At 44.1% G+C, this 27,129-nt stretch overlaps 2 protein-coding genes and 1 non-coding gene across 3 annotated transcripts in view; 1 reads left to right on the forward strand and 2 right to left on the reverse strand.

Annotated features, from left to right (window-relative positions):
• The window catches only part of LOC144482285 (uncharacterized), an 872,976-nt gene that overhangs the window by 607,247 nt on the left and 238,600 nt on the right, over positions 1–27,129 (reverse strand). The gene's annotated exons all lie outside the window — the stretch shown is intronic.
• Positions 1–27,129, forward strand: part of LOC144482277 (uncharacterized) — a 411,284-nt gene that overhangs the window by 191,783 nt on the left and 192,372 nt on the right. The window lies entirely within an intron of this gene.
• trnas-gcu (transfer RNA serine (anticodon GCU)) lies at positions 26,081–26,162 on the reverse strand. Its single transcript has one exon. It is a non-coding gene; the product is annotated as a tRNA-Ser (tRNA).

Raw genomic sequence — 27,129 nt, forward strand, 5'->3', positions numbered from 1 at the left:
AGGTGCTGACGTTTCGAATCCAGATGACATTTTGTATGGAGTTTGCACGTTCTCCCCGTGTCTGCCTGGGTTTCATTCAGGTGTTCCGGTTTCCTCCCAGTTTCAACAAGGTGCAGATTAGGTGGATTGGCCAGACTATATTGACCCTTAGTGTCAGGGGGATTAGCAGGGTCATTACGTGTGGTTACAGGGATGGGGAGGGATTCTCTGTCAGAGAGTCGGTGCAGAATCAGTGGGCAGAATGGCCTCCTACCGCACTGTAGGGATCCTATGCCTCCTACACATCCTGCCTTAAACATTCAACACCTATCCCCGAATCTCCATGCTCGCAGTTAATGTCGCAACTTCCCCTATGTGCCTTAGTTCAATATGTTTTTTACACGTCTCTTACACCACTCAATCTCGTGTGCTGCAAAGAGAAAACGCTCCGAATTATCCAACCAAACCTTGTAGCTAAAATCTCACATCGCTGGGTCCAAACCAGTAAATCTCCTTTTCTCCCTCCTAAGGACCCTCACACAATTTCTAAAGTGTGGTTACCAGGTCTCGTTGTGATTCTAAAACAGCCGCAGTTGATCCGAGCTTTATAATGATTGAGCATAGCTTCCCTTCTTTTATATTCAGTGTCCTAATTAATGAGGCCGAAGATGCAATCCACTTCCCGAACGACTCACTCAAAATCTCCTCACGTTCAAAGATCTCTCTAAACCTCAGGTTCCTCTGATCCTGCAATCCTGTGTAGAACTGGAGCATTCAGAGTGGCAGGGTGGCACAATCATTGACACAGTGGTTAACATATTGCCTCACAGGTTCCATTCCGGCCTCAGTTCACTGTCAGCTTGGAATTTGCATTTTCTCCCCATGTTGCATAGGTTGCCTCCAGGTTCCCTCGTTTTCCCCACACAGTTCAAATATGTGCGGGTTAGGCTGATTGACCATGGATTGAATGCATAGTGTCAGTGGGATGAGACGGGTAAATGTGTGGGGTTATGGGAATAGGGCCTGGGTGGGATTGTCGTCAGTACAGACTCGATGGGCCAAAGTGCCTCCTTCTGTACTGCAGGGGTTCTATGTTCTGTTGCCTCTTTCCATCCCTTCTATCAGAATGCAGCACTGTTCCTGATTGTGGGATGAATAATGTGTTTCTACTACAATATTAGTCAGAGCTAAGACTGCAGTTTCTGTTTCTCCAAACCGGAATTTACAAGGACTTTTGGCACTGATACATTATCTAGCCGAGCAGACTCTGTCTCTGTCTATCCCTCCACCCACTCTCATCAACTCTATATGAAGGCTGAATATTGTTTAGTGTCTGAATGCACATAATATGTATCTTCATCTGATCATATAGAATTCAGCTTGTGAACAAGATCATCATTTCAACCAGTTCCGGGGTAACCCAGGCACAGCTCTGATTGGCTGCAACCCCCGAATCTGGGGAACTGACACAGTGAACATCGCCGGCCTCAGAGGCTTTAACAGTTACTGAGCTGTGAAACTCCAACTAATCCCCGATAATCCACAGCACAGAGCGAGAGAGGAAAGCCTGCCCTGGGAGCTGTCAATCTGAACATAAGAACATAAGAACATAAGAAATAGGAGCAGGAGTAGGCCATCTGGCCCTTCGAGCCTGCCCCGCCATTCAACAAGATCATGGCTGATCGGAAGAGAATCAGTTCCACTTACCCGCCTGCTCCCCATAACCCCTAATTCCCTTATCGATCAGAAAACTATCTACCCGTGATTTAAACATAATCAACGAGGAAGCTTACACCACTTCAATGGGCATAGAATTCCAGAGATTCACTACCCTCTGAGATAAGATGTTCCCCCTCAACTCTGTTCTGAACCGCATCCCCCCCCCCTTATTTTGAGGCTGTGCCCTCTAGTTCTGGTTTCCCTTCTAAGTGGAAAGAATCTCTCCACCTCTACCCTATCCAGCCCCTTCAGTATCTTATATGTCTCTATATGGTCACCCCTCATCCTTCTAAACTCCAACGAGTACAGACCCAATCTGTTTAATCTCTCCTCATAAGCTACACCCCTCATCTCCGGTCTGAACCTGGTGAACCTTCTCTGCACTCCCTCCAAGGCCAATATATCTTTTCACAAATAAGGGGACCAAAACTGCACACTGTACTCCAGTTGCGGCCTCACCAGTGCCTTGTACAGTTGCAGCAAGACCTCCCTGCTTTTATATTCTATCCCCCTCGTGATAAAGGCCAACATTCCATTCGCCTTCTTGATCACCTGCTGCACCTGCAGACTGAGTTTTTGCGATTCGTGCACAAGGACCCCCAGGTCCCTCTGCACAGTCGCACGATGTAATTTTTCTCCATTTAAATAATATTCCAATTTACTATTATTTCTTCCAAAGTGGAGAACCTCACATTTGCTAACGTTATATTCCATCTGCCAGATCCTCGCCCACTCGCTCAGCCTATCCAAATCTCTCTGCAGACTTTCCGCGTCCTCCACGCAAACTGAGACATAGTTTGACTTGTCAATGTGCAAATGTGAATATTGTGTCAGAGAGAGTGTGTTGAAGGGGCGGCTGGGTTAGACTAATGTTATTGTGTTTGTGTGTCCGCCCTCAGCGCCGGATCTCGCCGTCCTTCTGGTGTCAAATCGCAAGATTTCCTGGCATAGGATCGCGCTGTTCCCTTGCTCAGGCCTGAAGAGAAAATTTAATGGAAAATGTTCGTCGATTGCAAGATTTCAGTTGACAAACGGAGAATAAGTCAGCGCTGGACTGAGAGAGCGCGATCAATGCAGCAAAGAGACGGGTTGAAATGGAAATTGCTGCCCGGAATTGGGATGGAACTTTCTCAACAGGAAATATTCGGATTTCAGTAACAGAAATAATTAGTCTGAGAATGCGAAATGTCAAGTTTTAATTGTAATGGGATAGATTGTGAGGAGAGACAAACACAGAGAGGCTGGCGGAGCCGGGAGCTGACAGCAGCTTGTCTCTGCTCCGTCCGCTCTCTGTCTTTAAATTACTCTGTACCGCCACCACTGGTTTCATTTCGGATCCAGTTCTGACTCTCACACACATTTTCCACACACTCTCATATGTCATTGTTTAAAAAGGGCTGCCGGGAAAAGTCTGGGAATTACAGGCCAGTGAGCCCCACAGCTGTGGTGGGTAAGTTGTTGGAAGGTATTTTGAGAGACAGGACCGACAGGCATTTAGTGACGCAACGACAGATTAGGGACAGTCAGCATGGCTTGGTGAGTGGAAAACCATGTCCCACAATTTTGATTGAGTTTTTTGAAGGGGTAATCAAGTGCAGTGAACTTGATGTTGCCTACATGGACTTTAGCAAGGCCTTGACAAGGTACCACATGATAGGGTGTTGCATCAGGTTCAATCTCACGGAATCCAGGGTAGCTAAATGGATACAAAATTGGCTTGATGACAGAAAGCAAAGGGTGCTTGTCGAGGGCTGTTTTTCAAACTGGAGACCTGTGACCAGCGGTGTGCCTCAGGGACCGATGCTGGGTCCGCTGTTATTTGTTATTTATATTAATGATTTGGATGAGAATAGAGGAGGCACGGTTAGTAAGTTTGCAGATGACACCAAGATTGGTGGCATAGTGGAGAGTGAAGAAGGTTATCTCTGATTGCAACGGGATCTTGATCAATTGGGCCAGTGGGCTGACGAATGGTATATAGAGTTTAATTTAGATAAATGCGAAATGATGCATGTTGATAGATTGAACCAGGCAAGACTTCCTCAGTTAATGGTAGGGCGTTGGGAAGAGTTACAGAACAAAGGGATCTTGGGGTACAGGTTCATAGCTCCTTGAAACTGACGTCACAGGTGGACAGACTGGTGAAGACGGCATTCAGCATGCATGGTTACATTGGTCAGAACATGAAATACAATAGTTGGGACGTCTTGTTGAAGTTGTACAAGACCTTGGTAAAGCTACACTTGGAATACTGTGTACAGTTCTCGTTACCCTAATGTAGAAAGGATATTATTAAACTAGAAAGAGTGCAGAAGAAATTTACTGGCATCTAACGGGACTTGATGGTTTGAATTATAAGGAGAGGCTGGGTAGATTGGGACTTTTTCCTCTGGAGCGTAGAAGGCTGAGGTATGATCTTATAGGGGTCTATAAAATAATGAGGGGCATAGATTAGCTAGATAGTCAATACATTTTCCCAAAATTAGGGGAGCCTAAAACTAGAGGCCATAGGTCCACGTTGAGAGGGGTGAGATACCAAAGAGTCCAGAGGGGCATTTTTTTTCATAGAGAGGGTGGTGACTGTCTGGAACAAGCTGCCAGAGGTAGTAGTAGAGGCGGGTATAATTTTGTCTTTTTAAAAGCGTTTAGACAGTTACAGGGGCAATATGGGCACAGAGGGATATGGGCCAAATGCGGGCAATTGGGACTATCTTAGGTGTTTTAAAGAAAAGGGCGGCATGGACGAGTTGGGCCGAAGGGGCTGTTTCCCTGCTGTAAACCTCTATGACTATATGACTCTGTCATCTTGTCGGCTTGGTGCATATTGTACCAGAAATATATCGTGTGCGTAAACAAGACAACAACTGCTTTCTGAACGAGCTGTCCAGCTCGATTCAATCTGTCAGAAATGATTGGACGTCTTTTAAAGCAACATCGGTTTATTTGCAATATTCTCTCATCTCTGAATATATACCATCAATTTGTCGCTTGTGTTTGGGATCCTGGGAAAAGCGAGCACTTAATCCAGACATCTTGAAATCAATTCTAACATGGAATTTCCATTGATGTCTTATTATTCTCAAGAATCCTCTTTCACTAACGTCCCAATATGACTATTCCTCCCTATTTTTCACGTGCTCCTTCCATTCCCAAACTGTTATCACCAGGAAGACCGAACGCTCAGCTTGTTGCAATGTGTTTGAATGAACACGATGTCATATCATATCCCCAGCATTTTGAATTTCTCATTCATTCAATGCATTCTGGTGAAATGCTTTTCTTATGTCCTGTGTGTCATTACATAAGAATCTTACTCTGACAAGAGATCTTGTTTTGCTCTTATGCTGCTATGTTTATTTTCTTTCACGTTATGATTTTTCTCATGGAAGTTACAGCACAGAAGCCATTCGGCCCATATTGTAGATGCCAGCTGAGAACACCCTGGTGTCCATTCCAATACCAACTTCCTGCGCCCGGCTCACAGCACAGGTCCAGCTTTTCATAGAAAAAAAATACTGAAAATTACGATTCATTCCCGTGGGCTGCCCTGGAGAAGCTAATTAAACATTTCAAATGAGAACCGCTGCGAGCAGGTTTCCAACCTGCGCATGGAATCCCCGCTGTGGTTCGAGTCCAACACCTTAACTGCTCAGCCACCACAGCGGCTTATCCGTACGAATGATGTAACCACTTCAGAAACATTCATAGCAACTTCGTCAGGCACCCAGATTATGCAAAGCACAGCGTGTGAGGTGAAATCTGTTTGTCTCTCTCTTTTTGGTATCTTTATCTTTGATTATGAATTCACTTATTAGTTCAGAGACTTTTCGTCTATTTCAATATTTTTTTCAGCATAAAAAATTGAAGCCGAATTTAACATCGGCAAAAAAAACAAGTTAAGTCTATTTTAATTCACAACCGGCAAACATTGCGTTCGAACTGTTTGTGCCCACATGCTTTGAAACGCAAGAAGCCGTGGATAAGGTGACAATTGATTAATACGATTAGCGGGAATTGAACCCAGGTCAACTGCTTGGAAGGCAGCTATGCTCAGCACTATACCACCATCGCTGTGTTGTTTTAGTGCCCGTTAATTTCATTAGTTATAATTATGGAACTACCTGAATTGCTGATTTCATCAGACACCAGGTGTGTCCAAAGCACACGTTCATAAACTGAACTTGGCTTGTCTCGTTTTTCTGGACTGTTTAACTTACCTTTTTTACTGTTGTTTCTGACTGAGAACTCATTGATTAGTTTTGAGGCCTGTTCTTCCATTGAAACAAAGTTTACACTGAAAGCAAATTGAAGCTGGATTTACCGTTCGTAACTCATTGATAATAAGAATATTCAGTGAGTCCCATTTTAGGAGTGACCCTCTTCTGTTCTGACCTGCGATAGCTAATTAAATAAGTCACCACTGTGATGGTCAGGAACTGGCGTTTGGTCAACTGCTCGCACAGACACCACGACACCACCATCGCTCACCTGACTCTGCAACTTCCCCTGTATTTACGGAACTAATACACAAGGAACGAATTGGCACAGAAATCAAAGATTCGAGAATCCTATAACCGACGTTCCGTTTCGCGGAGTTTTACATTTTCCGTAGATCGGGGTGAGCAGGATCGCCCAATCAGAAAGCAGATCTCTGGAACATGGAATTTGATTGATATCATGTTTTACAATCATTTTAATCGGTAAAGTACCACGTTGATGTTATTTCACTCCAATCCAAAAAAGGTTCTGAATGAATCGTTAACTTGCGTTCAGCCAGGAGATGGCGGCAGTGAACAATAATTTGGATTTGCTGTTTGTGTCCACACATCTGGACAGGAATGGACCTGCTGTTGCCGCGTAGTTGGCCAAGCAAGAGGCACAGATACTGACCAACTGCACCCGCTCCAAATAGATTCACAAAATTTCTGAACAAACGGAAAACAAGCGCAACTGATCTTTTAAGAAGATATGACAATCTCTGAAAGCATTATATTCACACATCTTCAAGAATCAATTTGCTGTAACTAATTCAATATGAACCGTTTCGATGTCAGCCCTATGCATGGCCAGTTCTCAAACAGGCATTGACTGGTTAGAAGTTTTAATGTTATCAGAGAACAGTCATCAATATTCTCAGAAAAGTGAAACTGCCACCCCGAACTTCATAGAGTACCTACAGTACAGAAAGAGGCCATTCGGCCCATCGATCCTGTGCCAACAACATGCAGGCCCTATCCCAGTAACCCCACGTATTTAACATGCTAATGCTCCTGATACTAAGGGGCAATATAACTTGACCATTCCACCTAACCCGGCGCTAATTTTCATGGCGGAACGACCGATTCTGGAAAGACAAAATCTGCCACTAGTGCCGCAAATGAAACTAAGTCTGCTTTGGAGCTTCTGAAATCACATGGTTTCATGGTGGCAACTCCTACCCAAAGCTGGTGTCCTAATTTGAATCGGTTGTCAGCTCGGGTTTCTCATTTGGATGAAGAATACGGAATGGTGCTGGACTATTCACCCTTCAAACCTGTGGAACTCTGTGTCTTACCTTCACATGGTTCGTGAACCTCAAAATAAGTGATCAGTTCATCCTCAATCAGTCAAGTCGGAGACAGAGTTTTAAATGTCATAACAATAAAGATGGAATGCAAATCGATTTGTGCAGAGATTTTAAACATTGACGTCGCTGGTCAGGATGGCCGAGCGGTCCAAGGTCACAATCTCCACTGGAGGAGAGGGTTCAAATCTCACTCCTGACCTTAATTTCTCATTCGCGAGCCACCATCCAAACCCAAGAAATCTCTCACCTGGCAGCACAAGGGCAACAGACGCAGAGAAACAACGACCCGCTCTAAGTTCCACTCCGAAACCCACATCATCCTGACTTGGAAACATATTGCTGTTCCGATGGGTCACAATCCTGGAAATTCCTCCCTAACAGCAGTGCATGTTCTGATACCACATGGACTGCAGTGGCTACAGAATGAATTCATACCAATTACTCAAAGATAATTAATTTGGATAATATGTGCTTCCCGGGTCAGCGACACACATATCCCGTTTAAATGAAGTATTTTAAAGAAATCACCTCGCGCCACAGAATGGCCTTCAGAGCAGAAAACTGTGTGTATGAATCACATCCTGAACACGGCTACTTTTATAGCAAAAGTGGATCTGAAAACAGTAAATGGAACCAGCTCAAGATAAACCGCTTAATGTTTAGCGGAAGTGTTTCACTGAGTGATGTGTGCAATTCCCTCTGATGTGCTTGTTCAATGTCGGGGCAAGGCGGATTTGAAAGGTTTATGGGGAAATCGGTGCAGTCTCAATAGACCGCTGTAGGATTCAAATATTTTTCTTTCATGAATCTTTCCGAGATCCCGTAGCATCTGTGGAGAGAGAAACGGTCGTTCCCGTGAAATGTCTGCATTCGAAATGTGAACTATCTCTATTTTCACAGTTACGTTCCAGGTCTGGTCGTATCTCTTTTTTCACAAATACCACCAGATCTGGAACGTATTTCCAGCATTCCGCTGTACCACGAGTAGCAGTGTCAAGCTCTGTGGCTTAGTTGGTGAAAGCGCCTTTCCGGTAGCAGGCATGACCCTCGTTTCAAATCAGTGTGAACATGCACTGGAAGTGTCTCTTTTTTGACAAATACCACAAGATCAGGAACGTTTTTCCAGCGCTCGCTTGTCCCAAGAGTCTCTGGGGTTTAGTTGGATAAAGCGCCTTTCTAGTAAACAGATGATTCTCAGTTCAAATCTAGTTAGAGCCTTGACTTCTTTCACGTGATCTTTGCAATTGCGTAAGTCACAATGTCCGTTTCTTGCTAGTCCATGTTGCCTTTCCCATTCCAGTGCATGATCTCCACAGATGAAACAAAACCATATTTCCAGACTCCCCACGAATATCTCGAAAGTCTACTTACACGATTCAGGTATTTTCATCATCTTGCAGTAAAAAAACATTTAATCTGCAATTAACCCAATGCTGCAAGTTCTTCAAACACAGATTTTCATTTTTTCCCTCCGGGAATTTCTAACCGTCAAATGGCCTTCGATTAATACAATCCCGACAGTGCTGAAGGAGACCATTCTGCTCATCGAGTCTATACCGACTCGCAGACAGAGAATTGCACACAGGAAATATCCCCACGGCGCCACGCATCCACCCCGCTAATCTACCTGTACAAACACCTTGGGGACCAAAGGGCAATCTAGCATGGCCAATCCACCCAACCTGCTCATCTTTGTGGGAGGAAACCGGATGACCTGGTTTGCTGAGATAACTTGCCTGGGCGAATACAGCTTGAACAGCACTACAGAAGTTTGGCACCATCCAGGACAAAGCATCCCAATTAATTCGCTTCCCATGCATAAAAAAATCACACCCTTCACTACCGAAGCACAATGGCAGCAGTGTGCACCATCTACAAGATGCACTGCAGCAACTCAGCAAAGCTTCTTTGCCAGCACCTTCCAAATCCACGCCCATTACAGACTAGAAGGACAAGCGCAGCAGACACATCAGAATAACACCACCACCCTGCAGGGCACGGATATTTATTTATTGATTGCAGTTATTTATAAGTTTTTGTTGTTGCGTGTGTGTGTCCTTTAATCTGCTTTATCTTCCAAAAGAAGCAACATATCTAATTGAAAAATATGTTACTATTTCTAACGCAATCAGCGAACGTTGTGTCAAACTTTAAGAAAGCCACTGGGGATGAAGTTTTCTTCTTGAGTCAGTGGTTTCCCTGGGAGTCGAGTTAACAGAAACAGAATGGAGAGAAGGAAACGTCGGTGCCAAAGCTCAATCACAACAATGAAGCAGCAAACCGCTTGCTTCTAATCCGACCCAAAGTCAGACTTTGGTGGGACTCGACCCCGCAACTTTTGAATGGCTAATTTGCACATTACTTTGAAGTCCAACGCGCTATCCATTGCGCCACAGAGCCGCGTGCCGGGAGTTTATGCTCCACATATGGATTCTTGACAATGTAGAAACGATTGGTAAGTTCAACAACCTCGTAGTTAAAATGTCGGGAACAGTAAAGAGGAACTTCATTGTTTGCAAGTTATGTTGGGACATCTTATGTCTGGTAAAACAGCTGTGGAAATACACACCTTTGTGCCCTTTACACAGAAAATCTGTCCATCACGGAATGATCCTCCCTCTCTCTCTCTTCCTCATTCTCCGTACAGCTTGGCGTCTAATCTCACATGCTTCATAGTCGGGAGACGCATTCTACTCCATCTGTCACAGGGCGGATCAAAACCTGTTCCCAATTGCAGTAAAACACCTGCACAGAACACAACGCAAAGCTGGGAGCTGGAAATCTGAAACAAAAACACAAGATGCTGGAAATGCTCAGCAGATGAGGCAACACTTTTGTTTAATGGAGATTTCTGTAAAACAAGCTCCTGAAGCACAGCACAACTGCACAGTTTAAAGTTTCCTTTCATTCACAATGGATGCTCCAGCATATGAGTTTGAACAATTAAAATTGATAATGTACATTGTTATTCTCGTCGTCACAGCCTGAAAACGGCTTCAGGCATTGATGTCACCCTTGGATTTTATATTTGTAAATCCATTCTCTATCTTTTTAGAGCGACTATTGAAACTGTATCCATCACCCGCTCAGTTCTTTGTGAATGAGAAGGAGAATTGAAGATATATTTGGATAACTTTCCTTTGACTAAATTTCAACAGAAGCATAAAGGCGGGAATCACACACAGCACTTCATGAACTCACACGCTAAGCATTGAAAGGTGACAGTGTTTATTCAAAGGATGGTTCTATTTATTCATTTATTATTAATGGAAAATAAAAAAGTTGGAACAGCGTGCAATCTGGGCAATATAACTGGGCAGAATGAAACACAATGGGGACTGGGCAGGATAAGACGACCATGGACAGTTCACAAAGTGAAGGTGCGACTTTGACTGAGTTGTCAGACGGAGCAGGGAGTCGTTGCAGAGCGAAGGTACAAAGGAAAGTGGGAGTGCTAAATGTTTAATGATCACTGCACAAGTAGACGGTGAAATGTAGACTTTATTCGATGGGTTCTGACAAGGGTGAATAGACTGTGGCATCTTGGCGCGGTAAATGTGCAATTGGGATGAGGAAAGCTAAAGTTATACAAATTATTTTATATCACCTCTCCTCGATCTTCGAACCAAAATGCATCACCTCACACTTCCTTACATTAATTGAATTGCATCCGTCACTTGTTTGCCCATTCCACCAGCCTGTCTGTATCTTCTTGAAGAATATGAATACCCTTCTCACTAAGGGTCAGAATATTTTCATGTTTTGGACCACTGGCAAATTTTGAGATTGAAACCTGTACACCCAGATATAGTTCAGTAATATATATCAAGAAAAGCAAGTTTCTCTCTGTATACCATCCCCAATCAGAAATAGGTGAAACTTTGTGTAATATATGCTTTAATAAGTTTGTACTAATAATTAAACTGTTGCATAATGAAATTCTAATTATGCTAAACAATAATGATTCAAAATGCCACTTGGTTCAAAAGAAAATACATACCGGTACTAATACTTACACTTAAAAAACATAGCCTTGTTGCTTTATCGGTATATAAATGATGAATACAGAAGAAAGCAGCGTACTGGTAGATTTCGAATTGGTATGGCCAACACATTTAGCATTTCGAAATTCCTCTGTCCCAGTTCAATACAATGTGAACAATTTTTGTTTGTTGTGTCCCTCTCTTACGTCTAAACTTCGGTCTGGTAAGAAAACTCACAACACCAGGTTAAAGTCCAACAGGTTTATTTGGTAGCACAAGGCACAAGATTTCGGAGCACTTTCCCTTCATCAGGTGAGTTTTACTAGTTACTGTGAAATTTCTCTCGTCGCCAGACTCCAGCGCCTTTTTGGGTCAATGCACCTTACCAGCACGTCTTTCAGACTGTGGGAGGAAACCGGAGCACCTGGAAGAAATCCATGCAGACATGGGAAGAACGTGCAAACTCCACACAGAAAGTGACCCAAGCCAGAAATCAAGCTCTGTTCCCTGGCACCGTGAGGCAACAGTGCTAACCACTCTGCCACTGTGCAGCTGCAGGGTGACCAAGGGTGGGAATTGAATGTCCCAGGGTATTCAATATTTAGGAAGGATAGTCATAAGGGAAGAGTGGTGGAGTGGCACTGCTGGTTAAAGAAGAAATAAACGCAACAGTGAAAAAGGATATTAGCTCTGACAATGTGGAGCCTGTATGGGTAGACATGAGAAATAGCAAGTGACAAAAAAACCTGAGTGGGTGTCTTATATAGACCCCCAAACTGCAGTGGTGATGTTGGGATTGGCATTAAACACGAAATTAGAGATGCATGTGAAAAGGGAATATCGGTGATAATGGGTGATTTTAATCTGCACAAAGATTGGACAAATCAAATTAACCACAATGCCAGCGAGGAGGAATTCCTGGAGTGTATACAGGATGGTTTTCTTGAACAATATGTTGAGAACCGACCAGAGAGCAGGCCATCTTCGACTGGGTACTGTATATTGAGAAGGGAATAATTGCAAATCTAGCTGTATGAGAACCTTTGCGGATAAGCAACGATAAAATGATTTTTTTTAACAAGATGGAAAGTGGAGTAGTTGATTCGGAGATTGTGGTGTTGAATCTTAATGAAGGAAACTATGAGGATGTGAGCCGTGAGTTAGCCTTGTTCGATTGGGGAGAGTTCTGAAAGGGATGACGGTGGATAGGCAAAGGCAAACATTCAAGGAATGCATGGGGGAACTGCAGCAACTGTTTATTCGGGTCTGGCACAAAAGCAAAATGGCGAAGAGGTCCAATCCATGACTTACAAAGGAAATTAGAGAGAATATCCGATCTGAGGAAGAAGCATACAGGTTGACCAAGGGAAATAGTAGATCTGAGGATTGGGAGCAATTTAGACTTCACCAAAGAATAACCAAGGGATTGATTAAGAAGGGCAAAATACTGTACGAAAGTAAGATTGCAAGGAACATAAAGGATGACACTAAGAGTTTTTATGGATACGTGAAGATAACGAGGTTGGTGAATGTAGGTCCCCTCCTGGCAGAAGCGGGGGAATGTATAATAGGAGACAAAGAAATGGCCGAGCAACTGAATACATACTTTGGTTCTGTCTTCGCAAAAGAGGTTATAAATTAAATGCCTGGAATATTCGTGAATGAACAAAGAACAAAGAAAATTACAGCACAGGAACAGGCCATTCGGCCCTCCAAGTCTGCACCGACCATGCTGTCCGACTGACCTAAAACCCCCTACCCTTCTGGGGACGTATACCTCTTTTCCCATCCTATTCACGTATTTGTCAAGACGTTGCTTAAAAATCATTATTGTCCCTGCTTCCACTACCTCTCCCGGCAGTGAGTTCCAGGGACCCACCAACCTCTGTGTAGAAATCTTGCCTCGTATTGCGCCTTTAAACTTGCCCACGCACCTTAAAATCTTGCCCCTTTAAATCTTGCCCACGCACCTTAAACCTGTGCCCCCTGGTAATTGACTCTTCCACCCTGGGGAAAAAGATTCTCACTATCCACTCTGTCCATGCCACTCAAAATCTTGTAGACTTCAATCAGGTCGCCCCTCAACCTCCTTCGTTTCAGTGAGAAAACCAAGTTTCCCCGACTTCTCCTCATAACGAATGCCCTCCATACCAGACAACATCCTGGTAAATCATTTCTGTACCCTCTCCAAAGCCTCCACATCCGTCTGGTAGTATGGCGACCAGAATTGAACACTATATTCCAAGTGCGGCCTAACTAAGTTTCTATAATCCAGTCAATCTCTCCAATCTCTCTATAAAGCTGCAACATGACTTGCCAATTTTTAAACTCAATGCCCCGGCCAATGAAGACAAGCATGCCGTATGCCTTCTTGACTAACTTCTCCATTTGCGTTGCCACTTGCAGTACCTGTACACCCATATCCCTCTGCCTATCAATATTCTTCAAGGTTCTGCCATTTACTGTATATTTCCTATCTGTATTGGACCTTCCAAAATGCAGTACATCACATTTCTCCGAATTAAACTCCATCTGCCATTTCTCTGCCCAAGTTTCCAACCGATATATATCCTGCCGTATCCTCCGATGGTCTTCATTGCTATCCACAAATCCACCAAACATAGTGTCTTCCGCAAACTTACTAATCAATTACATTTTCCTCCAGATCATTTATCTATATATTACAAACAGCTAAGGTCGCAGGACTGATCCCTGAGGAATACCACTTGTCACAGCCCTCCATTCAGAAATGCACCCTTCCACTTCTACACTCTGTCTTCAATGATCGAGTCAGTTCTGTATCCACCATGCCAGCTCACCTCTGATCTCAAGCGCAATCACCTTCTGCAACAGTCTGCCATGGGGAATATTGTCAAAGGCCTTATTGAAGTCCATGTAGACAACATCCATTGCCCTACCCTCATCAATCATCTTCATCACTTCCTCGAAAAACTCGATCAAGTTAGTGACAGAAGACCTCTCCTTCACAAACCCATGCTGTTCTGGCTAATACGTCCACCTATTTCCAAGTGGGAGTAAATCCTGTCTCGAAGGGTCCTCTCCAATGATTTCCCTACGACTGACAAGATTTAGTGAGGGGGAAGAACTGAGGGAGATTAATATCAGTAGAGAAATGGTACTGGGAAAATTGAAGGGGCTAAAGGCGGATAAATCCCCAGGGCCTGATAATCAACATCCCAGAGTACTGAAGGAAGTGGCTCCAGAAATACTGGATGCATTGTCATCTTCCAGGATTCTATAGACTTTTGAACAGTCCCTGCAGATTGGAGGGTAGCGAATGTCATTCCAATATTCGAAAAGGGAGCTAGGGAGAAAACAGGGAACTGTAGACCAGTAAGCTCAACATCAATAGGGGGGAAAATTCTCGAATCCATTATCAAGGATTTATCGCAGAGCATTTAGAAAGCAGCGGCAGGATCAGACAGAGACAGCATGGATTTAAGAAGGGGAAATCATGCTTCACAAATCTGCTGGAATTATTTGAAGATATAACCGGTGGACTTGACAAAGGGATACAGTTGATCTGGTATATTTGGACTATCAGAAAGCGTTTGACAAGGTCCCGCACAAGAGATTATCGTGCAATGTTAAAGCAATGGAATTGGGGGAAGTGTATTGAGATAGATAGAAAGTTGGTTGGCAGAGAGGAAACAAAGAGTAGGAATTAATGGGTCCTTTTCAACTTGGCAGGCAGTAACCAGTGGTGTGCCACAGGGATCGGTGCTGGGACTCCAGCTCTTCACAATATATTTTAATGATTCGGATGAGGGAACAAAATGTAACATCTCAAAGTATGCAGATGATAACAATTTGGGTGGGAGGGTGAATTGTGACGAGGATGCAGAGATCCTTCAGAGCGATCTGGACAGGTTGGGTGAATGGGCTAATCAATGGCAGGTGCAGTATAATTTGATTAACTGTGAGGGTATTCACTTTGGAAGCAAAACAAGAAGGCAGATTACTACCTGAATGGCTGTAAATTCGGAGCGGGGGTTATGCAGCGGGAGGTGGGTGTCCTTGTGCACCAATCACTGAAGGTAAGCATGCAGGTGCAGCAGGCGGTAAAGAAGGCAAACGGTATGTTAGTCTTCATTGCGAGACGTTTCGAATACAGGAGCAAGGATGTGTTGCTGCAATTATACAGGGCCTTGGTGAGGCCACACCTTGAGTATTATGTGCAGTTTTGGTCTCCATTTCTGAGGAAGGATGTTCTTGTTCTCGAGGGAGTGCAGCGAACGTTTCCCACGATGATTCCGAGGATAGCAGGTTGGAGAGATTGACTAGATTAGGATTATTTTCGCTGGAGTTCAGACGAATAAGGGGATTCTCACAGAGACGTAAAATTCTAACAGGACTGGACAGGGCAGATGCATGGAGGATGTTCCCGATGCTGGGGGAATACAGAACCAGGGGTCACAGACTGAAGATTCAGGGTAGACTGTATAGGACGGAGGTGAGGAGACATTTCTACACCCAAAGAGTGGTGAGCCTGTGGAATTCATTTCAACAGCTAGTAGTTGATGCAAAAACATTGAATGTATTCAAGAGGCGGCGAGATATAGCACTTGAGGCAAAAGGGATCAAAGGGTACGGGTAAAAAGCAGGATTAGGCTATTGAGTTGGACAATCAGCCATGATCGTAATGAATGGTGGAGTAGGCTTGAAGGACCAAATGGCCTCCTCCTGCTCCTGTCTTCTATGAATCCCCCAAAGCGAGAATCATACCACTGGACCAACGAGTCGGTGACATGCAAGGAGCTGAGCCAATCAATATATGTTCCGCTCAAAGCAGACTAGCTGTCTTTGCAGACCATGATCGAGGAATAGAAAATGAAGAAAACACAGCAGATTTAAAGGGAAACATGATCCTCTCTGTCTTAAACCCTGAGTATTCAACCAAATGTTCAATGTCGGAATTGTAGTTTCTCTCAGCGACATTGATTCCCATCATATCAGTTCAGAGAAAGTGTGGAAGAACACAGCTAAGTGTGTTCAAATACAGAGAAGCAATGCATGAAACGTTCCATCGATTCATGATGAGAGTGGGTTTTGCACCCACCCGTGAAGAATACAATCGATAAACAGACCATCGCCAAAACCACTCGACCATTTCGTCAACTTCTCAGAAACTTGTAAACCGTCTCCTTCCATTTGATTTTCTACCCATGAAGAATTGGGGAGGAAGGTTCCCCCCACAATCGCTCCTGGATGTCCAGCCAGATGGGACCTGTTTCAAATGTAGCTGCTGCAAACACAGGAAATTTCTATCCCATCAGGTCAGGGAATGTTAGGAATGGAGCGGTGTGAAACATTCCCAGGCCATGTCCCACATGTTTCTCCTCAGCATGAAAACTCACCGCGGAAAGACTGAAACAGAGGCTCATTCAATCACATCGTGATTCACATCACTCACACCTTAACCATGAGGCCACTGATGAAGTCAGGATGACTTCGAATTTCTCCTAAAATGCCAACTGACTGGCAGAATGACATTACACACGGGACTGGCGAGTCACAACCATCGGCTGACTTGGCGAGTAGTGAAAATTGATATAACTCCTTCTGATCTTCACGAGAACAGGCAGTGAAATAGAACATTGTTCATTGACACCTCTGCTGCATTGTGAAAAAGTGGTTGATAAACAATTGCGTTGTGAAAAGATGGTTGATAAACTTTGGGATACATTGAAAAGTTGTTTTCATTGCGTTGAGCTCCAACGGGTGGCTCGTTGGTCTCGGGGTGTGATTCTTGCTTTGGGCGTAGCATTAAAATGCGAGAGGTCCCGGGTTCAAATCCCGGACGAGCCCAGGCAGGCTTTTTTTTAGAAGATAATTCCTTGCAATGAAGAGGGCGACAATGAGCGAAAGCCGAAGCAGTGCTGAGCTCCCGAGAACTCATTGCAGAGAAAATATCTCTGCAAAAGTCCGGAGGCAACCATACAGTCTGACAGAACTGGGAATCCCACGGTCTGATATTAATTTTTCCATAATTTACTTTCATTCCGGTGCTCCGAGTGAACCGTGAGTATTGGTGCATTTCAGCAATCCTGTTCAAGGGCAATTTACAACCAGGCGACATACACATCAACAGAGGAAATAGGAGCAAAAGTAGACCATTCGGCCCCACAAGCCTACCCCACCGTTCACTCAGATCATGGCTGATATGTTTGTGTTTCGATTTCCACATTTCTATCTATCCCCGATAACCTTTGGTTCTGTTGCCAAACAAGAATCTATGTACCTCCGGCTTAAAAATATTCAATATCCCCGCTTCCACCGCCTTCTGAGGCAGAGTTGCAAAGTCGCTCAATGCTCCGAGAGAACAGAATTTGCCATCCGAAAAGAAGAAGCTCAGTTTTCTTTAAGTGCCTGTTGTTCTGGATTCACACACAAATAGAGACATCACTTCCACGTGCAACTTGTGAAGACCATTCAAGATCTGAGGTGCTTTGAACAAGGTACCTCCCACTCGGAGTATCTCTGGGACAAAGACGCCCAGCCAGTCTGCGTAACCTTTCCTCTGATCAACCTAGTAAATCGTCTCTGCACTGTCGAACTATTCATGATATCAGACTGGTAATTCTCTTCTGGACCGTTTCCAACACATTCCCACCCTTCATTAAATATGGACACCAAAACTTCAGACAATATGCGAGATACTTCACTAATGACCTGTACAACTGAAGCATGACATTCTTTTCTCACACGCTGAAATGCTTGTAACAAATCAAATATTCCATTAACCTTTTTTATTCCTTGCTGAACATGCATACTAATTATTTGTGACTCGTGCACTCGAGCACCGAGATCCCTCTGCACCTTGGAAATCTGCAGCCGTTCTATATTTGAGTAATAATCTGATTTTGTTATCTTCCTGCCAAAGTGAGTACCTGCACATTATATTCCAGTTGCCAGGTTTCTGCCCATGTACAAAACCTGTCTGCAGCTATCTGCAAGCTCCTTACGCACTCTCCACAAATTACTTAACGACATATATTGTGTCTTCTTCAAGTTTTGCTGCCATGCTTTCATGATGTGGGCTGGGATAACTGAGCTTCTATATAAAAGCCAACTCCCTGACACAAAGGGCCGGATGATCTTTTCCTGTGCTGTAACTATTCTGTGTGTATGGGTGTGATAACCATTCTGTCGCACTTAGTGTGTGGTGCAGGATTTGAGTGTGGAATTCATTGTCTATCTGGCAATCTCAGTGGATGTATATGAGTGAATGATTCATTCTGTATCACCCTGTGTTTTGTTCATCCTGTGATTGGGGAATTACTAAATGTCTCCCAGTCTCTCAGACACTTTGTAGATCTGGAGTGATTCAATAAATAAGATACCTAAGTGAAATTGAGACCATTTTTTCGAATTCTTAAACTGCTCGACCCGATCCTCCACCCAACTATTTCATGTAACATTATCTGTTTGTATCTGAAATCCATTCTCCTTCCAACACTTATCCAGCTTTCCATTAAATGCAGCTGTGCTAATCGTCTCCAATCGTAGAATGCCGAAAGTACAGAAGGGAGGACATTTGGTGCATCGAGTGTGTACCGACTACAATCCCACCCAGGTCCTAGTTCAGTAACGCTCATTTACCCTGCTGATCCCGCTGACAATCGGGTCCATTTAGTATGGCCGATCAACCTAGCCCGCACATCTTTGGACTGTGGGAGGAAAGCCACACAGACATGGGGAGAGCGTGCAAACTGCACACAAACAGTGAACCGAGGCCGCAATTGAACGTAGGACCCTGGCGCTGTGAGGCAGGAGTGCTAACCACTGTGCCACCCAAAATTATTTCCAGTCTCTTCGCAAATTTCCCGTGTCATATCCTCCAGTACCTTTGGATGGTCAAACGAAATTTAAATCTGGTGATCGTTTCTTCTCGTGTTCTGGGGTGACATATTCACTGCAATGATTTCTCATGACCTCAAACCTGCTCCCGATTTAATAAACGATCGCTGGGCTTGTCCGGGTTTTAAACCCGGAAGCACTGGCATACTAATATTACCCTAACCGAGAATCATACCCCTCGACCAACGAGCCAACTGCCAATGCTCTGGACGATAGCAAATTGCAAATGCTGCCGACTCAATGATAATTTAATATTGATTTCTAAAGTGGATTTAATGATTAAATTACGAGGTTTATCCAATCACACCCCTTTATTAATTCTTCATATTGACCTATTCCTGGAACACCCTCACTTGACGTGAACGTCTTCCCTTTGTTGAAGTTCTGGGTTGCGGCCAGTAGATGTCAGCACACCCAGGAAGAGCGAAGCTCACAGACCAGAGAGGTATAAATAAACAAGAATTGTTCAGACTATCGGGAAGTTTTAACAATATTAATGTTGGACGTGGCTTTTTTATGTTAGTTATTTTGTAACAAGCAGTTGTTATCGTTGTCTGTCTCTTGATTTGAGGATGACACCCAGTCAGGGCCGTGAATTACTGCCATGGGTCTTCAACTGAGTGAACAGGCCCATTCTCGGGCCACAGAGCTTTCTTCTCTGTTGCTTTATTCTCTCCCGCCATTCTGCCTCATAAAAGCGTGCTGTAGATTGAGGGATATGTTTTGGCCATTTTCAACGATGAGTAACAAACTCCTCCCAGTCACCAGCATGAATGCTGCCTCGCTTCAATCTGGAGGATGGCGGGGAAGCATTACTGATGGAATTTCTCTCACACTCTTAGGATTCGCTGATACGCTGGTCGCATGTACATCATTGTGCTAAAACCACCAACCATCAATGAGAGTGAGATACATTTTTATCTGCCCTTCTCTGGCCTATTGTATCGAAATGAAATTTTTCAAAATCTTTCACTAATTTACAGCCCAGCATCAGACCCCCCTCAGCCTTGTTATTGCAGGAGAAGAAGCATCCAGTTTCTCAATCCGTTACCAGGCCATTCTCTTTCGACATAACTATTCTACTTTTTATGGGCTGTTGGTGTCGCCTGCTGGACCAGCATTTGTTGCCTTTCCCAAATTGTCCATCAACTGAGAGTGGCTTGTTCGGCCATTTCAGAGGGCAGGTAAGAGTCACCCTCATTGCTCTGGGTCTGCAGTCACATGGAGGGCAGACTTCTTTATCTAAAGTGCACTGGTGAACCAGATGAGGTTTTACAACAATCGGCGACAGTTTCAAGGCCGCTATCACTGATACTAGCTTTCAATTCCAGATTGATTTAATCAATGAATTAAATTTCACCAATGGTGGGATTTACTCCGTCTTCCCAATGATTAGTGCACGCCTCTGGATTACCAGCCCAGTGACATAACCTTTCATCCCTGTAAACGGAAACAGTTCATTCAGCTCATTATTAAACCTCTTCCTGAGGATGTGAGAATTCCCTCCACAGAATTTGATTAAACCATTTGCTGCAAAGCCTGTTGCTCCATTCGGGAGCATCAATGATTTATTAAGATCTCAAAGATAAGATTGATTTCTTGGGAGGAGAATAAAATAATGAGATTAGAAAATTGAGTTAAGAAAACAACAAGGAAGTGCATTCTCAGATAACGCCCGGCAACGTTTGCAAGAAAATGCAGAGCTTTCAGCGATCGAAGGACATTTCGTTTTTTTCCGGAACTTCGACCAGATTTCTGCATAAAACGACCGCGACAGGACACGAACCTGCAATTTTCTGATAGCATCATCACTACGATTGCCGAAGTCAGACGCCTTATCCATTAGGCCATGCGGTCAACAGATGCAATGTTGCACAGAATGTCAGTACCATGTGAATACCTACCGTGTTTATATTTATTGTCAGTCCTATTTTTGGATGCTTCGCTGATTCCCAGATGCCACAAGTTGAAGGGGAATCCCCAGCGTTTGTAACTGGCAGAAAACTGAATTTCATTACTAACATTTTTGGATGCCTGTCTGTGTGGAGTTTGCACGTTCTCCCCGTGTGCGTGGGTTTCCTTCGGGTGTTCCGGTTTACTCCCATCCCCAACGATGTGCAGATTAGGTGGATTGGGCAGGCTGAATTGACCCTTCTTGTCGGGGGGATTAGTAGGGTAATTACTTGTGGTTGCAGGGAGGGATTCTCCGTCGGTGAGTCGGCGCAGAATGTCTGGGCCGAGTGGCCTCCTTCCGCGCTGTTGGGATCCGATGCCTCCTATACATCCTGTCTTAAATCTTCACTGCCTGTCCCTGAATCCTTCTGCTCGCAGCTAATCCAGCAAATTGGCCTGTGTTCAATGTGTTATGCTCTTTTACACGTCTCTTACATCACCACTCAATCCCGTCAGCTGCAAAGAGAGAAAATCCGAATTATCCAGCCAAACCTTTTCGCTAAAATCCATCATCGCTGGATCCAAAGCAGTAAATCTCCGAAGGACCCTCACACACTTTCTAAAGTGTGGTTACCGGGTCTGGGTGCAAACCTAAAACAGCTGTAGTTAAGCAGAGCTTTATAAAGATTGAGCATAACTTCCCATTTTTTATACTCAATGCCTCCATTTATGAAGTAAGAAGTCTCACAACACCAGGCTCAAGTCCAACAGATTTATTTGGTGGCTTACTTCTTACTGTGTTTACCCCAGTCCAAAGACGGCATTTCCACATCATGGCTTCCATTTCCGAAGCCAAGCATCCAATCCGCCTTCCTGACAACTCTCTCAAACTCGCCTCTCTCCTTCAAGATCTCTCTGAACCTCTGGTCACTCTGAGCCTGCACACTGCTCAGAACTGGGCCATTCAGTTTCTATTGCCTCTCCCCATCCCTTCTGTCAAAATGCAGCCCTGTCCCTGAGTGTGGGATTAATAATGTGTCTCTGTTACAATATCAGTGAGAATCTCCAAGAGAATCTTTCTGGATAAAGCCGGAATTTACAAGGATTTCAGCCACTGAGGCATTGTCTGGCCGTCTGTGTATCATCGCCCTAACTCACTCTGTCCATGTCTATCCTTCCACCCCCACTCGTTAACTGTATATGAAGGGGGGATCTTGTTGGTTAATGACTGAGTGCAAACCATCTGTATCTTCATCTGAAAAAATAGAATTCAGCTTGTGAACAAGATCATAATTTCAAACAGTTCTGGGTTAAACCAGGCACAACTCTGATTGGCTGCAGCCCCCCGAATCTGGGGAACAGACACTGTGAGCATCGCCAGCCTCAGAGGCTTTAATAGTTACTGAGCTGGGAAACTCCAATTATTCTCCCCGAATCCACAGCACAGAGCGAGAGGAGAGGAAAGCCTGTCCTCGGAGCTGTCAATCTGAGACACAGTTTGACCTGTCAATGTGCAGAGGTGAACACTGTGTCAGCGAGAGTGTGCTAAAGGGGCGGCTGGGTTAGACTAATGTTACTGTGTTTGTGTGTCCGCTCTCAGCGGCTGATTTCCCAGTCCGTCTTGTGTCAAATCACAAGATTCTCCTGTCATTGGATCGCGCTGCTCAGACCTGAAGAGAGAATTTAAGGGAAAGTTTGGGTCGATTTTAAGGTTTCAGTCGACAAAAGCGCGATCAATGCAGCAAAGAAACGGGTTGAAGTGGGAATTGCTGCCTTGAATTCAGATGGAATTTTCACGACAGGAAACGTTCGGATTTCAGTAACAGAAATAAGTCAGTCTGAGAATCTAGATAGTCTAATTTTAATTGCAGTGGGAGAGTTTGTTAGGAGAGAGAAACACAGCTGGAGGATCCGGGAGCTGACAACAGCTTGCCTCTGCACCATCCGCTCTCTTCCTTTCAGTTGCTCTGTGCCGACACCACTGGTTTCATTTCGGACCCAGTTCTGACTCTCACACACATTTTCCACACACTCTCGGATATCATTTTCTGCCAGAAATACATCTGATGCGTAAACATGGCAACAGCTGCTTTCTCAATGAGCGGCCCAGCTCGGTTGGATCTGTCAGAAATTATTGGGAGATTTTAAAGCAACATCGATTTGGTTGCAGAATTCTCTAATATCTGAATATATTCCATCACTTTTTCGCTTGTGTTTGGAGTCCTGGGCTGAGTGACCACTTAATCCATAGACATTTTGAAATTAATTCTAACATGAAATTTCCTGATGTCTTATGATTGTCTATAATCCTCTTTTACTAACGTTCCAATATGATTATTCTTCCTTATGTTCCACATGTTCGTTCCATTTCCAAACTGTTTTAAGCAGGAATACCGAACGCCCAGTAATGTCCAGCTTGTAGCATGTTTTGAATGAACATGATATTTCATCATCTAAGCAGCATTTTGAAATTCTCATTCATTCAATGTATTCTGATGAAGTGTATTACTTATGTCTTGTGTGTCATGACACAAGAATCATTCTCTGAAATAAGACCTTGTTTTGTCCTTGTGCTGCTCTTTTTCTTTCTTCTCAAGTCATGATTTTTCTCATGGAAGTTACAGCACAGAAGCCATTCGGCCTATATTGTCGATGCCAGCACAGTTCCCGGTCTTTATAGAAAGAGCCCACAGTCAATTAGAATTCAATATCATGGGCTGCCCTGGAGAAGCCAATTAAACATTTCCAATCTCGCTCATTGCGCACAGAGTTTGAACCTTCGCGAGGAATCGATGGTTTTGAGTCCAACGCCTTAAACACTCGGCCAACGCAGCTGCTTATCTCTCAAAATGATGTAATCACCTCAGCGATGTTCATGTTAACTTCATCAAGCACCAGGATTGTGCAGTGAGCAGTGTGTGAGCTGACATGTGTTCCTCTATTTTTATTTGGTGTCCTTATGTTTGACTGAGAATTCATTTGTTCTATTATTCTTCTATTTCACCATTGTTTTCAGGATAAAGAAATTGAAACCGAATTCTCGGTCCGAAATAAATAAAATTAGAAGGGGAAGCGTATTTATCGGCAATTGCCGCGTTCGAATTTTATTTTGTCCACAAAATAAAGTCATAACTACATTACCAATGCGATGGCCGGGAATGGAACCCGGGTCAACTGCTTGGAAAGCAGCTATGCTCACCACTATACCACCGCTCGCTATGTTTAAGCGATGGTTATTTACATTTGTTATAATTACGGAAGTGCCTTAGTTGCAGATTTCCTCAGACACCAGGTGGTCCTGACGCACATTTTGTAAACTGAAATTGTTCACCCTTGTTTTTTGGACAGTTTAAGCCTACTTTTTAATATTGTACCTGCCTGGGAACTCATTGAATAGTTTTGAGGCCTGTTCTTTCGGTTAAAAAAGTCTCCAATCAAAGCAAATTTAGATTCCAAGTCGAACGCCTGAACCACCCTGCCATCGGAGCTGTTTATTGGCCAGTCGATGCAACGACCTCAGTAACGTTCATATTGACTTCATCAGGATTATTGAGATCACAGTCAGGGAGGTCAACTGTGTTCGGTTCCCGTTACTTTATATCTTTGTCTCTGACTGAGAACTCATTCATTAGCAGAGAGACTTCTTCCTCCTCAATATTTTTTTCTGCAGAGAGAATTTGAAGCGGAATTTTCCGTCCGAATAAATAATATTTAAACGGGACGTCCTTTTTTGTTTCATTTCCGGCAAATGCTGCGTTTGAACTGTTTTTGACCACATGATTTGAAACGCAAGAGGCCGTAGATAAGGACCGAAATAAATGACCAGTGCTCAGGGCGGGAACCGAATCCAGGCTAACTGCTTGGAAAGCAACCATGCGCACCACTACACCACCATCGCTTACTCTGTTAAATAGGTTGTTATTTTCATTAGTTATAATTACGGAATTACTTTCGTTGCTCACGAAGGTGTGTCCATAACACAATTTGTAAACTGATCTTGGCTGTCGCGTTTTTCTGCACAGTTTAACACCCCCTTTCACTGTTGTTTCTGACTGAGAATTCATTGAATAGCTTTGAGGCCTATTCTTTCATTGCAACAAAGTTTACACAGGAAGCAAATCGAATAAATATTTCCATTAATAACTCATGAATAATGAGAATCTTGAATGAATTTCATTTCAGATGTCCTGTTCTGTACTGTTCTGACCTGCGATAGCTAATTAAATAAGTCACCAATGTGATGGCCAGGAACCTTGATCGAATGCTCACACAGTCACCACCCTCGCCCACTTGACTCTTGGAGCTGCTGCTGCCCACAGAGGTGGCCAAGCAAGAGGCACAGATGTTGACAAACTGCACCCGCTCCAAGTAGATTAACAAAATTACTGAACAAAAAAAGGCACTATGACAGTCTCTGTGAAAGCATTGCACCAACACCTCTTAAAGAATCAATTTGCTGTAACTAATTCAATATGAACCTATTCAATGTCAGCCCTATTCCTTGCCAGTCCTCAAACAGGCATTGACTGGTTAGAAGTTTTAATCTTATCCGAGAACAGTTGGAGAAATTCTCAAAGACGTGAAACTGTCGCCCTGAAATTCATAGAATCCCTACAGTACAGAAAGAGGCCATTCGGCTCATTCGGCTGATCGAGCCGGCGCCATCAGCAATCCCATGCAGGCCCGTAACCCCACATATTTAACATGCTCATGCTCGTGACAGTAAGGGGCAATTGAACATGACCATTCCACCGAACCCGGCACTAATTTTCATGGCGGAACGTCCGATTCTGGAAAGACAAAATCCGCAACTGGTGCCTCAAATGAAGCTGGAGCCTGTTTTGGAGCTTCTGAAACCACATGTTCTCCTGGTGGCAAACGCCTGCCCAAAGCTGGTGTCCTGATTTGAATCGAGTTTCTCATTTGGATGAGGAATATGGAATGGTGCTGGATTATTCACCCCAAATACCTGCAGAACTCGGTCGAAACTTCACGTTTGTTCGGAAACCTCAAAATAAGTCATCAGTGGGTCAATACGAAGACGGAGAAAATGCACCTACGACGAAGATGGGATTCGAACCCACGCATGCAGAGCACAATGGATTAGCAGTCCATCGCCTTAACCACTCGGCCACCTCGTCATGCATCTCCACTCCCCCAAACCAGCTCTTGTGCTCTTAACACCCGCAACAAGAGGACATTTCTCCCGCAGGACAATGTTGTGTTCCTGCTCTCTCGTTAATCTCGGTTCGTTGTAACTCTTCCATTCGATGTAAATCCATAGAAAGTAAAGAGGGAGACAGTTAATTTATCAGGTTCCTCCAGGTCAGAAGGTTGCGTGTTTAATTCACGTCAGGCTCCTGGAGGATTTCTGCAGTTGGTCTTTGGATTCTGCATCCGGGGAAAGTTGATTGTTTGCAAATGTTCGCGAAATGATACATTTCAAAATTATGATGAAATGATATTTTAGGGATACCTCCGGTTTCCACGAGCAGGTCATATTTTTGCTGTTTGTAAATTTAAAGCAACGTCCACGGTCCGAGATGATTCAGCGGACATCTCGGGGAGAGCTGACTTCTGGTGATTTAACCGGAGGATTCACATCTCAGGCGGGGAGCAAGGCTGAGAAGGCGGGGCCTGTATCAATAATCTCAACCGATACGGGAAATGATCGGGAGCTGTTGGCTGAATCTGCTGCACAGCCAACTGAACTAAACCTGGGACAAATGCGCTGTGCCACCCACGGTAACGCAAATCAACATGACGAAGCAAATTTGCTGCCGAGAAAATCCAGATTTGCTATTGGACAGCAGCCGAATATGCCTTTTTGATGCGAGTGAAAACACGATAGCAAAGGGTGGTTTCGATCCATCTACCTCTTGGTTACGGGCCGCTTCCGCTGCGACACTCTGCTCCGAAACATAATCGCTTCCTGCCTATGACTGTTGCGCGGCAGTCCGACAACTATTAGAAACATAGAAACATAGAAACCCTACAGTGCAGAAGCAGGCCATTCGGCCCATCGAGTCTGCACCGACCACAATCCCACCCAGCCCCTACCCCCACATATTTACCCGCTAATCCCTCTAACCTCCGCATCTCAGAATT

This window comes from Mustelus asterias, unplaced genomic scaffold (assembly GCF_964213995.1).
Source record: "Mustelus asterias unplaced genomic scaffold, sMusAst1.hap1.1 HAP1_SCAFFOLD_35, whole genome shotgun sequence".
In the NCBI taxonomy this organism is placed as follows: Eukaryota; Metazoa; Chordata; class Chondrichthyes; order Carcharhiniformes; family Triakidae; genus Mustelus; species Mustelus asterias.